The sequence below is a fragment of the Phyllobates terribilis genome, unplaced genomic scaffold (assembly GCF_046119375.1).
Source record: "Phyllobates terribilis strain yellow unplaced genomic scaffold, ASM4611937v1 Scaffold_10__3_contigs__length_209671492, whole genome shotgun sequence".
Classification (NCBI taxonomy): domain Eukaryota; kingdom Metazoa; phylum Chordata; class Amphibia; order Anura; family Dendrobatidae; genus Phyllobates; species Phyllobates terribilis.
This window is the reverse complement of record NW_027362770.1, coordinates 157,670,835-157,687,001: the sequence shown is the minus strand read 5'-3', so window position 1 is coordinate 157,687,001 and position 16,167 is coordinate 157,670,835. Positions and strand designations below refer to the sequence as shown.

Genomic DNA, 16,167 nt, shown 5'->3' with positions numbered 1-16,167 from the left:
GTTATAGAGGGGCTACAGACTACACATCCAGACTACTGTTATAGGGGGGCTCCAGACTACACAGTCAGACTGCTGTTATAGGGGGCTCCAGACTACACATCCAGACTGCTGTTATAGGGGGGCTCCAGACTATACATCCAGACTGCTGTTATAGGGGGCTCCAGACTACACATCCAGACTGCTGTTATAGGGGGCTCCAGACTACACATCCAGACTGCTGTTATAGGGGGCTCCAGACTACACATCCAGACTGCTGTTATAGGGGGGCTATACTACACACCAAGACTGCTGTTATAGGGGGCTCCAGACTACACATCCAGACTGCTGTTATAGGGGGGCTCCAGACTACACATCCAGACTACTGTTATAGGGGGGATCCAGACTACACATCCAGACTGCTGTTATAGCGGGCTCCAGACTACACATCCAGACTGCTATTATAGGGGGCTCCAGACTATACATCCAGACTGCTGTTAGAGGGGGGCTCCAGACTACACATCTAGACTACTGTTATAGGGGACTCCAGACTACACATCCAGACTGCTGTTATAGGGGGCTTACAGACTACACATCCAGACTGCTGTTATAGGGGGCTCCAGACTACACATCCAGACTGCTGTTATAGGGGGGCTATAGACTACACATCCAGACTGCTATTATAGGGGGGCTATAGACTACACATCCAGACTGCTGTTATAGGGGGCTCCAGACTACACATCCAGACTGCTGTTATAGGGGGCTCCAGACTACACATCCAGACTGCTGTTATCGGGGGGCTATACTACACACCAAGACTGCTGTTATAGGGGGCTCCAGACTACACATCCAGACTGCTGTTATAGGGGGCTCCAGACTACACATTCAGACTGCTGTTATAGGGGGGCTCCAGACTACACATCCAGACTACTGTTATAGGGGGGATCCAGACTACACATCCAGACGGCTGTTATAGGGGGCTCCAGACTACACATCCAGACTGCTGTTATAGGGGGCTCCAGACTACACATCCAGACTGCTGTTATAGGGGGCTCCAGACTACACATCCAGACTGCTGTTATAGGGGGCTCCAGACTACACATCCAGACTGCTGTTATAGGGGACTCCAGACTACACATCCAGACTGCTGTTATAGGGGGCTTACAGACTACACATCCAGACTGCTGTTATAGGGGGCTCCAGACTACACATCCAGACTGCTGTTATAGGGGGGCTATAGACTACACATCCAGACTGCTATTATAGGGGGGCTATAGACTACACATCCAGACTGCTGTTATAGGGGGGCTCCAGACTACACATCCAGACTGCTGTTATAGGGGGGCTATAGACTATACATCCAGACTGCTGTTATAGGGGGGCTCCAGACTACACATCCAGACTGCTGTTATAGGGGGCTCCAGACTACACATCCAGACTGCTGTTATAGAGGGGCTACAGACTACACATCCAGACTGCTGTTATAGGGGGGATCCAGACTACACATCCAGACTGCTGTTATTAGGGGGGGGGGGCTCCAGACTACACCTCCAGACTGCTGTTATAGAGGGCTCCAGACTACACATCCAGACTGCTGTTATAGGGGGACTCCAGACTACACATCCAGACTGCTGTTATAGGGGGGCTCCAGACTACACATCCAGACTGCTGTTATAGGGGACTCCAGACTACACATCCAGACTGCTGTTATACGGGGCTCCAGACTATACATCCAGACTGCTGTTATAGGGGGCTCCAGACTACACATCCAGACTGCTGTTATAGGGGGGATCCAGACTACACATCCAGACTGCTGTTATTAGGGGGGGGGGGCTCCAGACTACACCTCCAGACTGCTGTTATAGAGGGCTCCAGACTACACATCCAGACTGCTGTTATAGGGGGACTCCAGACTACACATCCAGACTGCTGTTATAGGGGGGCTCCAGACTACACATCCAGACTGCTGTTATAGGGGACTCCAGACTACACATCCAGACTGCTGTTATACGGGGCTCCAGACTATACATCCAGACTGCTGTTATAGGGGGCTCCAGACTACACATCCAGACTGCTGTTATAGGGGGCTCCAGACTACACATCCAGACTGCTGTTATAAGGGGCTCCAGACTACACATCCAGACTGCTGTTATAGGGGGCTCCAGACTACACATCCAGACTGCTGTTATAGGGGGCTCCAGACTACACATCCAGACTGCTGTTATAGGGGGCTCCAGACTACACATCCAGACTGCTGTTATAGGGGGCTCCAGACTACACACCCAGACTGCTGTTATAGGGGGACTCCAGACTACACATCCAGACTGCTGTTATAGGGGGGCTCCAGACTACACATCCAGACTGCTGTTATAGGGGGCTCCAGACTACACATCCAGACTGCTGTTATAGAGGGCTCCAGACTACACATCCAGACTGCTGTTATAGGGGGCTCCAGACTACACATCCAGACTGCTGTTATAGGGGGCTCCAGACTACACATCCAGACTGCTGTTATAGGGGGCTCCAGACTACACATCCAGACTGCTATTATAGGGGGACTCCAGACTACACATCCAGACTGCTGTTATAGGGGGGCTCCAGACTACACATCCAGACTGCTGTTATAGGGGGCTCCAGACTACACATCCAGACTGCTGTTATAGAGGGCTCCAGACTACACATCCAGACTGCTGTTATAGGGGGGCTCCAGACTACACATCCAGACTGCTGTTATAGGGGGACTCCAGACTACACATCCAGACCGCTGTTATAGGGGGGCTCCAGACTACACATCCAGACTGCTGTTATAGGGGGCTCCAGACTACACATCCAGACTGCTGTTATAGAGGGCTCCAGACTACACATCCAGACTGCTGTTATAAGGGGCTCCAGACTACACATCCAGACTGCTGTTATAGGTGGCTCCAGACTACACATCCAGACTGCTGTTATAGGAGGGCTCCAGACTACACATCCAGACTGCTGTTATAGGGGGCTCCAGACTACACATCCAGACTGCTGTTATAGGGTGACTCCAGACTACACATCCAGACTGCTGTTATAGGGGGCTCCAGACTACACATCCAGACTGCTGTTATAGGGGGATCCAGACTACACATCCAGACTGCTATTATAGGGGGACTCCAGACTACACATCCAGACTGCTGTTATAGGGGGGCTCCAGACTACACATCCAGACTGCTGTTATAGAGGGCTCCAGACTACACATCCAGACAGCTGTTATAGGGGGCTCCAGACTACACATCCAGACTGCTGTTATAGGGGGCTCCAGACTACACATCCAGACTGCTGTTATAGGGGGCTCCAGACTACACATCCAGACTGCTGTTATAGGGGGCTTACAAACTACACATCCAGACTGCTGTTATAGGGGGCTCCAGACTACACATCCAGACTGCTGTTATAGGGGGACTCCAGACTACACATCCAGACTGCTATTATAGGGGGACTCCAGACTACACCTCCAGACTGCTGTTATAGGGGGCTTACAGACTACACATCCAGACTGCTGTTATAGGGGGCTCCAGACTACACATCCAGACTGCTATTATAGGGGGGCTCCAGACTACACATCCAGACTGCTGTTATAGGGGGCTTACAGACTACACATCCAGACGGCTGTTATAGGGGGCTCCAGACTACACATCCAGACTGCTATTATAGGGGGGCTCCAGACTACACATCCACACTGCTGTTATAGGGGGGCTCCAGACTACACATCCAGACTGCTGTTATAGGGGGGCTCCAGACTACACATCCACACTGCTTTTATAGGGGGGCTCCAGACTACACATCTAGGCTACTGTTATAGGGGGGCTTACAGACTACACATCCAGACTGCTGTTATAGGGGGCTCCAGACTACACATCCAGACTGCTGTTATAGGGGGCTCCAGACTATACATCCAGACTGCTGTTATAGGGGGCTCCAGACTACACATCCACACTGCTATTATAGGGGGCTCCAGACTATACATCCAGACTGCTGTTATAGGGGGGCTCCAGACTACACATCCAGACTGCTGTTATAGGGGGCTCCAGACTACACATCCAGACTGCTGTTATAGGGGGCTCCAGACTACACATCCACACTGCTGTTATAGGGGGCTCCAGACTACACATCCACACTGCTATTATAGGGGGCTCCAGACTATACATCCAGACTGCTGTTATAGGGGGGCTCCAGACTACACATCCAGACTGCTGTTATAGGGGGCTCCAGACTACACATCCACACTGCTGTTATAGGGGGCTCCAGACTATACATCCACACTGCTGTTATAGGGGGCTCCAGACTACACATCCAGACTGCTGTTATAGGGGGCTCCAGACTACACATCCAGACTGCTGTTATAGGGGGCTCCAGACTACACATCCACACTGCTATTATAGGGGGCTCCAGACTATACATCCAGACTGCTGTTATAGGGGGGCTCCAGACTACACATCCAGACTGCTGTTATAGGGGGCTCCAGACTACACATCCAGACTGCTGTTATAGGGGGCTCCAGACTACACATCCAGACTGCTGTTATAGGGGCTCCAGACTACACATCCACACTGCTGTTATAGGGGGCTCCAGACTATACATCCACACTGCTGTTATAGGGGGCTCCAGACTACACATCCACACTGCTGTTATAGGGGGCTCCAGACTACACATCCACACTGCTGTTATAGGGGGCTCCAGACTACACATCCAGACTGCTGTTATAGGGGGCTCCAGACTACACATCCAGACTGCTGTTATAGGGGGCTCCAGAATACACATCCAGACTGCTATTATAGGGGGCTCCAGACTACACATCCAGACTGCTGTTATAGGGGGCTCCAGACTACACATCCAGACTGCTGTTATAGGGGGCTCCAGACTACACATCCAGACTGCTGTTATAGGGGAGCTACAGACTACACATCCAGACTGCTGTTATAGAGGGGCTCCAGACTACACATCCAGACTGCTGTTATAGGGGGGCTCCAGACTACACATCCAGACTGCTATTAAAGGGGGCTCCAGACTATACATCCAGACTGCTGTTATAGGGGGGCTCCAGACTACACATCCAGACTGCTGTTATAGGGGGGCTCCAGACTACACATCCAGACTGCTATTATAGGGGGCTCCAGACTATACATCCAGACTGCTGTTATAGGGGGGCTCCAGACTACACATCCAGACTGCTGTTATAGGGGGGCTCCAGACTACACATCCAGACTGCTGTTATTGGGGGCTCTAGACTACACATCCAGACTGCTGTTATAGGGGGCTCCAGACTACACATCCAGACTGCTGTTATAGAGGGGCTTCAGACTACACATCCAGACTGCTATTATAGGGGGCTCCAGACTGCCCATCCAGACTGCTGTTATAGGGGGGCTCCAGACTACACATCCAGACTGCTATTATAGGGGGCTCCAGACTGCCCATCCAGACTGCTGTTATAGGGGGGCTCCAGACTACACATCCAAACTGCTGTTATAGGGGGCTCCAGACTACACATCCAGACTGCTGTTATAGGGGGCTCCAGACTGCCCATCCAGACTGCTATTATAGGGGGCTCCATACTGCCCATCCAGACGGCTGTTATAGGGGGCTCCAGACTACACATCCAAACTGCTGTTATAGGGGGCTCCAGACTGCCCATCCAGACTGCTATTATAGGGGGGCTCCAGACTGCCCATCCAGACTGCTATTATAGGAGGCCCCAGACTGCCCATCCAGACGGCTGTTATAGGGGGGCTCCAGACTGCCCATCCAGACTGCTGTTATAGGGGGCTCCAGACTGCACATCTAGACTACTGTTATAGGGGGGCTTCAGACTACACATCCAGACTGCTGTTATAGGGGGCTCCCGACTACACATCCAGACTGCTGTTATAGGGGGCTCAAGACTACACATCCAGACTGCTGCTATAGGGGGGCTCCAGACTACACATTCAGACTGCTGTTATAGGGGGCTCCAGACTACACATCCACACTGCTGTTATAGGGGGCTCCAGACTACACATCCAGACTGCTGTTATAGGAGGGCTCCAGACTACACATCCAGACTGCTGTTATAAGGGGGCTCCAGACTACACATCCAGACTACTGTTATAGGGGGCTCCAGACTACACATCCAGACTGCTGTTATAGGGGGCTCCAGACTACACCTCCAGACTGCTGTTATAGGAGGGCTACAGACTACACATCCAGACTGCTGTTATAGGGTGGCTCCAGACTACACATCCAGACTGCTGTTATAGGGGGCTCCAGACGACACATCCAGACTGCTGCTATAGGGGGGCTCCAGACTACACATCCAGACTGCTGTTATAGGGGCTCCAGACTACACATCCACACTGCTGTTATAGGGGGCTCCAGACTATACATCCACACTGCTGTTATAGGGGGCTCCAGACTACACATCCACACTGCTGTTATAGGGGGCTCCAGACTACACATCCACACTGCTGTTATAGGGGGCTCCAGACTACACATCCAGACTGCTGTTATAGGGGGCTCCAGACTACACATCCAGACTGCTGTTATAGGGGGCTCCAGAATACACATCCAGACTGCTATTATAGGGGGCTCCAGACTACACATCCAGACTGCTGTTATAGGGTGGCTCCAGACTACACATCCAGACTGCTGTTATAGGGGGCTCCAGACTACACAGCCAGACTGCTGTTATAGGGGAGCTACAGACTACACATCCAGACTGCTGTTATAGAGGGGCTCCAGACTACACATCCAGACTGCTGTTATAGGGGGGCTCCAGACTACACATCCAGACTGCTATTAAAGGGGGCTCCAGACTATACATCCAGACTGCTGTTATAGGGGGGCTCCAGACTACACATCCAGACTGCTGTTATAGGGGGGCTCCAGACTACACATCCAGACTGCTATTATAGGGGGCTCCAGACTATACATCCAGACTGCTGTTATAGGGGGGCTCCAGACTACACATCCAGACTGCTGTTATAGGGGGGCTCCAGACTACACATCCAGACTGCTGTTATAGGGGGCTCTAGACTACACATCCAGACTGCTGTTATAGGGGGCTCCAGACTACACATCCAGACTGCTGTTATAGGGGGCTCCAGACTATACATCCAGACTGCTGTTATAGGGGGCTGCAGACTACACATCCAGACTGCTGTTATAGGGGGGCTCCAGACTGCACATCTAGACTGCTGTTATAGGGGGCTCCAGACTACACATCCAGACTACTGTTATAGGGGGGCTCCAGACTATACATCCAGACTGCTGTTATAGAGGGGCTTCAGACTACACATCCAGACTGCTGTTATAGGGGGCTCCAGACTACACATCCAGACTGCTGTTATAGAGGGGCTTCAGACTACACATCCAGACTGCTATTATAGGGGGCTCCAGACTGCCCATCCAGACTGCTGTTATAGGGGGGCTCCAGACTACACATCCAGACTGCTATTATAGGGGGCTCCAGACTGCCCATCCAGACTGCTGTTATAGGGGGGCTCCAGACTACACATCCAAACTGCTGTTATAGGGGGCTCCAGACTACACATCCAGACTGCTGTTATAGTGGGCTCCAGACTGCCCATCCAGACTGCTGTTATAGGGGGCTCCATACTGCCCATCCAGACGGCTGTTATAGGGGGCTCCAGACTACACATCCAAACTGCTGTTATAGGGGGCTCCAGACTGCCCATCCAGACTGCTATTATAGGGGGGCTCCAGACTGCCCATCCAGACTGCTATTATAGGGGGCCCCAGACTGCCCATCCAGACGGCTGTTATAGGGGGGCTCCAGACTGCCCATCCAGACTGCTGTTATAGGGGGCTCCAGACTGCACATCTAGACTACTGTTATAGGGGGGCTTCAGACTACACATCCAGACTGCTGTTATAGGGGGCTCCCGACTACACATCCAGACTGCTGTTATAAGGGGGCTCAAGACTACACATCCAGACTGCTGCTATAGGGGGGCTCCAGACTACACATTCAGACTGCTGTTATAGGGGGCTCCAGACTACACATCCACACTGCTGTTATAGGGGGCTCCAGACTACACATCCAGACTGCTGTTATAGGAGGGCTCCAGACTACACATCCAGACTGCTGTTATAAGGGGGCTCCAGACTACACATCCAGACTACTGTTATAGGGGGCTCCAGACTACACATCCAGACTGCTGTTATAGGGGGCTCCAGACTACACCTCCAGACTGCTGTTATAGGAGGGCTACAGACTACACATCCAGACTGCTGTTATAGGGGGCTCCAGACGACACATCCAGACTGCTGTTATAGGGGGGCTACAGACTACACATCCAGACTGCTGTTATAGGGGACTCCAGATTACACATCCAGACTACTGTTATAGGGGGCTCCAGACTACACATCCAGACTGCTGCTATAGGGGGGCTCCAGACTACACATCCAGACTGCTGTTATAGGGGGGCTACAGACTACACATCCAGACTGCTGTTATAAGGGACTCCAGATTACACATCCAGACTACTGTTATAGGGGGCTCCAGACTACACATCCAGACTGCTGCTATAGGGGGGCTCCAGACTACACATCCAGACTGCTGTTATAGGGGGGCTCCAGACTACACATCCAGTCTGCTGTTATAGGGGGCTCCAGACTACACATCCAGACTGCTATTATAGGGGGGCTCCAGACTACACATCCAGACTGCTGTTATAGGGGGCTTACAGACTACACATCCAGACTGCTGTTATAGGGGGCTCCAGACTACACATCCAGACTGCTATTATAGGGAGGCTCCAGACTACACATCCACACTGCTGTTATAGGGGGGCTCCAGACTACACATCCAGACTGCTGTTATAGGGGGGCTCCAGACTACACATCCACACTGCTTTTATAGGGGGGCTCCAGACTACACATCTAGGCTACTGTTATAGGGGGGCTTACAGACTACACATCCAGACTGCTGTTATAGGGGGCTCCAGACTACACATCCAGACTGCTGTTATAGGGGGCTCCAGACTACACATCCACACTGCTATTATAGGGGGCTCCAGACTATACATCCAGACTGCTGTTATAGGGGGGCTCCAGACTACACATCCAGACTGCTGTTATAGGGGGCTCCAGACTACACATCCAGACTGCTGTTATAGGGGGCTCCAGACTACACATCCACACTGCTGTTATAGGGGGCTCCAGACTACACATCCACACTGCTATTATAGGGGGCTCCAGACTATACATCCAGACTGCTGTTATAGGGGGGCTCCAGACTACACATCCAGACTGCTGTTATAGGGGGCTCCAGACTACACATCCAGACTGCTGTTATAGGGGGCTCCAGACTACACATCCAGACTGCTGTTATAGGGGGCTCCAGACTACACATCCACACTGCTATTATAGGGGGCTCCAGACTATACATCCAGACTGCTGTTATAGGGGGGCTCCAGACTACACATCCAGACTGCTGTTATAGGGGGCTCCAGACTACACATCCAGACTGCTGTTATAGGGGGCTCCAGACTACACATCCAGACTGCTGTTATAGGGGCTCCAGACTACACATCCACACTGCTGTTATAGGGGGCTCCAGACTATACATCCACACTGCTGTTATAGGGGGCTCCAGACTACACATCCACACTGCTGTTATAGGGGGCTCCAGACTACACATCCAGACTGCTGTTATAGGGGGCTCCAGACTACCCATCAAGACTGCTGTTATAGGGGGCTCCAGAATACACATCCAGACTGCTGTTATAGGGGGCTCCAGACTACACATCCACACTGCTATTATAGGGGGCTCCAGACTACACATCCAGACTGCTGTTATAGGGTGGCTCCAGACTACACATCCAGACTGCTGTTATAGGGGAGCTACAGACTACACATCCAGACTGCTGTTATAGAGGGGCTCCAGACTACACATCCAGACTGCTGTTATAGGGGGGCTCCAGACTACACATCCAGACTGCTATTAAAGGGGGCTCCAGACTATACATCCAGACTGCTGTTATAGGGGGGCTCCAGACTACACATCCAGACTGCTGTTATAGGGGGGCTCCAGACTACACATCCAGACTGCTATTATAGGGGGCTCCAGACTATACATCCAGACTGCTGTTATAGGGGGGCTCCAGACTACACATCCAGACTGCTGTTATAGGGGGGCTCCAGACTACACATCCAGACTGCTGTTATAGGGGGCTCTAGACTACACATCCAGACTGCTGTTATAGGGGGCTCCAGACTACACATCCAGACTGCTGTTATAGGGGGCTCCAGACTATACATCCAGACTGCTGTTATAGGGGGCTGCAGACTACACATCCAGACTGCTGTTATAGGGGGGCTCCAGACTGCACATCTAGACTGCTGTTATAGGGGGCTCCAGACTACACATCCAGACTACTGTTATAGGGGGGCTCCAGACTATACATCCAGACTGCTGTTATAGAGGGGCTTCAGACTACACATCCAGACTGCTGTTATAGGGGGCTCCAGACTACACATCCAGACTGCTGTTATAGAGGGGCTTCAGACTACACATCCAGACTGCTATTATAGGGGGCTCCAGACTGCCCATCCAGACTGCTGTTATAGGGGGGCTCCAGACTATACATCCAGACTGCTGTTATAGGGGGCTGCAGACTACACATCCAGACTGCTGTTATAGGGGGGCTCCAGACTGCACATCTAGACTGCTGTTATAGGGGGCTCCAGACTACACATCCAGACTACTGTTATAGGGGGGCTCCAGACTATACATCCAGACTGCTGTTATAGAGGGGCTTCAGACTACACATCCAGACTGCTGTTATAGGGGGCTCCAGACTACACATCCAGACTGCTGTTATAGAGGGGCTTCAGACTACACATCCAGACTGCTATTATAGGGGGCTCCAAACTGCCCATCCAGACTGCTGTTATAGGGGGGCTCCAGACTACACATCCAGACTGCTATTATAGGGGGCTCCAGACTGCCCATCCAGACTGCTGTTATAGGGGGGCTCCAGACTACACATCCAAACTGCTGTTATAGGGGGCTCCAGACTACACATCCAGACTGCTGTTATAGGGGGCTCCAGACTGCCCATCCAGACTGCTATTATAGGGGGCTCCAGACTGCCCATCCAGACGGCTGTTATAGGGGGCTCCAGACTACACATCCAAACTGCTGTTATAGGGGGCTCCAGACTGCCCATCCAGACTGCTATTATAGGGGGGCTCCAGACTGCCCATCCAGACTGCTATTATAGGGGGCCCCAGACTGCCCATCCAGACGGCTGTTATAGGGGGGCTCCAGACTGCCCATCCAGACTGCTGTTATAGGGGGCTCCAGACTGCACATCTAGACTACTGTTATAGGGGGGCTTCAGACTACACATCCAGACTGCTGTTATAGGGGGCTCCAGACTACACATCCAGACTGCTGTTATAAGGGGGCTCAAGACTACACATCCAGACTGCTGCTATAGGGGGGCTCCAGACTACACATTCAGACTGCTGTTATAGGGGGCTCCAGACTACACATCCACACTGCTGTTATAGGGGGCTCCAGACTACACATCCAGACTGCTGTTATAGGAGGGCTCCAGACTACACATCCAGACTGCTGTTATAAGGGGGCTCCAGACTACACATCCAGACTACTGTTATAGGGGGCTCCAGACTACACATCCAGACTGCTGTTATAGGGGGCTCCAGACTACACCTCCAGACTGCTGTTATAGGAGGGCTACAGACTACACATCCAGACTGCTGTTATAGGGTGGCTCCAGACTACACATCCAGACTGCTGTTATAGGGGGCTCCAGACGACACATCCAGACTGCTGCTATAGGGGGGCTCCAGACTACACATCCAGACTGCTGTTATAGGGGGGCTACAGACTACACATCCAGACTGCTGTTATAGGGGACTCCAGATTACACATCCAGACTACTGTTATAGGGGGCTCCAGACTACACATCCAGACTGCTGCTATAGGGGGGCTCCAGACTACACATCCAGACTGCTGTTATAGGGGGGCTCCAGACTACACATCCAGTCTGCTGTTATAGGGGGCTCCAGACTACACATCCAGACTGCTGTTATAGGGGGGCTACAGACTACACATCCAGTCTGCTGTTATAGGGGGCTCCAGACTACACATCCAGACTGCTGTTATAGGGGGCTCCAGACTACACATCCAGACTGCTGTTATAGGGGGGCTCCAGACTGCACATCTAGACTGCTGTTATAGGGGTCTCCAGACTACACATCCAGACTACTGTTATAGGGGGCTGCAGACTACACATCCAGACTGCTGTTATAGGGGGCTCCAGACTACACATCCAGACTGCTGTTATAGGGGGGCTTCAGACTACACATCCAGACTGCTATTATAGGGGGCTCCAGACTGCCCATCCAGACTGCTATTATAGGGGGCTCCAGACTACACATCCAAACTGCTGTTATAGGGGGCTCCAGACTACACATCCAGACTGCTGTTATAGGGGGCTCCAGACTACACATCCAAACTGCTGTTATAGGGGGCTCCAGACTGCCCATCCAGACTGCTATTATAGGGGGGCTCCAGACTGCCCATCCAGACTGCTATTATAGGGGGCTCCAGACTGCCCATCCAGACGGCTGTTATAGGGGGGCTCCAGACTGCCCATCCAGACTGCTGTTATAGGGGGCTCCAGACTGCACATCTAGACTACTGTTATAGGGGGGCTTCAGACTACGCATCCAGACTGCTGTTATAGGGGGCTCCAGACTACACATCCAGACTGCTGTTATAGGGGGGCTCCAGACTACACATCCAGACGGCTATTATAGGGGGCTCCAGACTGCCCATCCAGACTGCTATTATAGGGGGCTCCAGACTTCCCATCCAGACTGCTGTTATAGGGGGGCTCCAGACTACACATCCAGACTGCTGTTATAGGGGGCTCCAGACTACACATCCAGACTGCTGTTATAGGGGGCTCCAGACTACACATCCAGACTGCTATTATAGGGGGCTCCAGACTACACATCCAAATTGCTGCTATAGGGGGCTCCAGACTACACATCCAGACTGCTGTTATAGGGGGCTCCAGACTACACATCCAAACTGCTGTTATAGGAGGCTCCAGACTGCCCATCCAGACTGCTATTATAGGGGGGCTCCAGACTGCCCATCCAGACTGCTATTATAGGGGGCTCCAGACTGCCCATCCAGACGGCTGTTATAGGGAGGCTCCAGACTGCCCATCCAGACTGCTGTTATAGGGGGCTCCAGACTCCCCATCCAGACTGCTGTTATAGGGGGCTCCAGACTGCACATCTAGACTACTGTTATAGGGGGGCGTCAGACTACACATCCAGACTGCTATTATAGGGGGCTCCAGACTTCACATCCAGACTGCTGTTATAGGGGGGCTCCAGACTATACATCCAGACTGCTGTTATAGGGGGGCTCCAGACTACACATCCAGACTGCTGTTATAGGGGGCTCCAGACTACACATCCAGACTGCTGTTATAGGGGGGCTCCAGACTACACATCCAGACTGCTGTTATAGGGGGCTCCAGACTACACATCCAGACTGCTATTATAGGGGGCTCCAGACTTCACATCCAGACTGCTGTTATAGGGGGGCTCCAGACTATACATCCAGACTGCTGTTATAGGGGGGCTCCAGACTACACATCCAGACTGCTGTTATAGGGGGCTCCAGACTACACATCCAGACTGCTATTATAGGGGGCTCCAGACTTCACATCCAGACTGCTGTTATAGGGAGGCTCCAGACTATACATCCAGACTGCTGTTATAGGGGGGCTCCAGACTACACATCCAGACTGCTGTTATCGGGGGGCTCCAGACTACACATCCAGACTGCTGTTATAGGGGGGCTCCAGACTTCACATCCAGACTGCTGTTATAGGGGGGCTCCAGACTATACATCCAGACTGCTGTTATAGGGGGCTCCAAACTACACATCCAGACTGCTGTTATAGGGGGCTCCAGACTACACATCCAGACTGCTATTATAGGGGGCTCCAGACTTCACATCCAGACTGCTGTTATAGGGAGGCTCCAGACTATACATCCAGACTGCTGTTATAGGGGGGCTCCAGACTATACATCCAGACTGCTGTTATAGGGGGCTTCAGACTTCACATCCAGACTGCTGTTATAGGGGGCTCCAGACTGCACATCTAGACTACTGTTATAGGGGGGCTTCAGACTACACATCCAGACTGCTGTTATAGGGGGGCTCCAGACTATACATCCAGACTGCTGTTATAGGGGGGCTCCAGACTACACATCCAGACTGCTATTATAGGGCGCTCCAGACTACACATCCAGACTGCTGTTATAGGGGGCTCCAGACTACACATCCAGACTGCTGTTATAGGGGGCTCCAGACTACACATCCAGACTACTGTTATAGGGGGCTCCAGACTGCACATCTAGACTACTGTTATAGGGGGCTCCAGACTACACATCCAGACTGCTGTTATAGGGGGCTCCAGACTGCCCATCCAGACTGCTGTTATAGGGGGCTTCAGACTACACATCCAGACTGCTGTTATAGGGGGCTCCAGACTGCCCATCCAGACTACTGTTATAGGGGGCTTGTGACATGCAGAAGTAGTGCTGTTGCAGAGTGTGACATGCAGAAGTAGTGCTGTTGCAGAGTGTGACATGCAGAAGTAGTGCTGGTGCTTTAAAAGCATCCAGCAACTAGAGGGGTTAACACAGTCACAGGAGAAGGGGAGTGTTTTAGCAGAGCCCTAGGGGGATTGTGGGGAAGTTGTTTACTGACTGGCTGGAGCGGAAGAGAAAGGTGGTGTGTGTGTTCTGTATCTTACAGAAGCGCCCCTGCAAGTGAAAAGGATTCAAGTCAGGAGTGAAGCTAAGCGCAGGTCAGGTAGAGTTCCTGAACTAACAGTGCGAGTATTGTCAGGCAGAAAGATAAGGACTGGAAGAAATGGAGAAATGGTGTCACAGGGATCATCTCCCTCAGCAAACCCTCCCCCCCCTTGATCTCACTGTGCTGTAAAGAATGCTGTGTTCATTAATGCGCCTTTACAGTGCTGTCCTGTACTACTGGGAAGACTGTGAACTGCTGTGCTGCTAAGGAAACTGTACTGTTTGTCACTGGAGCCTGCTGCTGATAAGACTTAACTTGCACTTGCTGTGCGGCTTCTTATTAAAGAAGTTGTCCAGTACTTTAGATTACCCCCCCCCCAATGTATCCCCCCAGGGCCCCTAAGGATTTTTATAGGGGGGCTCCAGACTACACACCCAGACTGCTGTTATAGGGGGCTTCAGACTACACATCCAGACTGCTGTTATAGGGGGGGGGCTCCAGACTACACATCCAGACTGCTCTTATAAGGGGGGTCCAGACTACACATCCAGACTGCTGTTATAGGGGGCTCCAGACTACACATCCAGACTGCTGTTATAGGGGGCTCCAGACTACACATCCAGACTGCTGTTATAGAGGGCTCCAGACTACACATCCAGACTGCTGTTATAGAGGGCTCCAGACTACGCATCCAGGCTACTGTTATAGGGGGGCTCCAGACTACACATCCAGACTGCTGTTATAGGGGGCTCCAGACTACACATCCAGACTGCTGTTAGAGGGGGCTCCAGACTACACATCCGGACTGCTGTTATAGGGGGCTCCAGACTACACATCCAGACTGCTGTTATAGAGGGCTCCAGACTACACATCCAGACTGCTATTATAGGGGGGCTCCAGGCTACACATCCAGACTGCTGTTATAGGGGGGCTCCAGACTACACATCCAGACTGCTATTATAGGGGGGCTCCAGACTACACATCCAGACTGCTGTCATAGAGGGCTCCAGACTACACATCCAGACTGCTATTATAGGGGGGCTCCAGACTACACATCCAGACTGCTGTTATAGGGGGCTCCAGACTACACATCCAGACTGCTGTTATAGGGGGGCTCCAGACTACACATCCAGACTGCTGTTATAGAGGGCTCCAGACTACACATCCAGACTGCTATTATAGGGGTTCTCCAGACTACACATCCAGACTGCTGTTAGAGGGGGCTCCAGACTACACATCCGGACTGCTGTTATAGGGGGCTCCAGACTACACATCCAGACTGCTGTTATAGAGGGCTCCAGACTACACATCCAGACTGCTATTATAGGGGGGCTCCAGACTAC

At 52.1% G+C, this 16,167-nt stretch overlaps 1 protein-coding gene across 2 annotated transcripts in view; it reads left to right on the top strand.

Annotated features, from left to right (window-relative positions):
- Window positions 1–16,167, top strand: part of ANO2 (anoctamin 2) — a 381,234-nt gene that overhangs the window by 340,070 nt on the left and 24,997 nt on the right. The window lies entirely within an intron of this gene.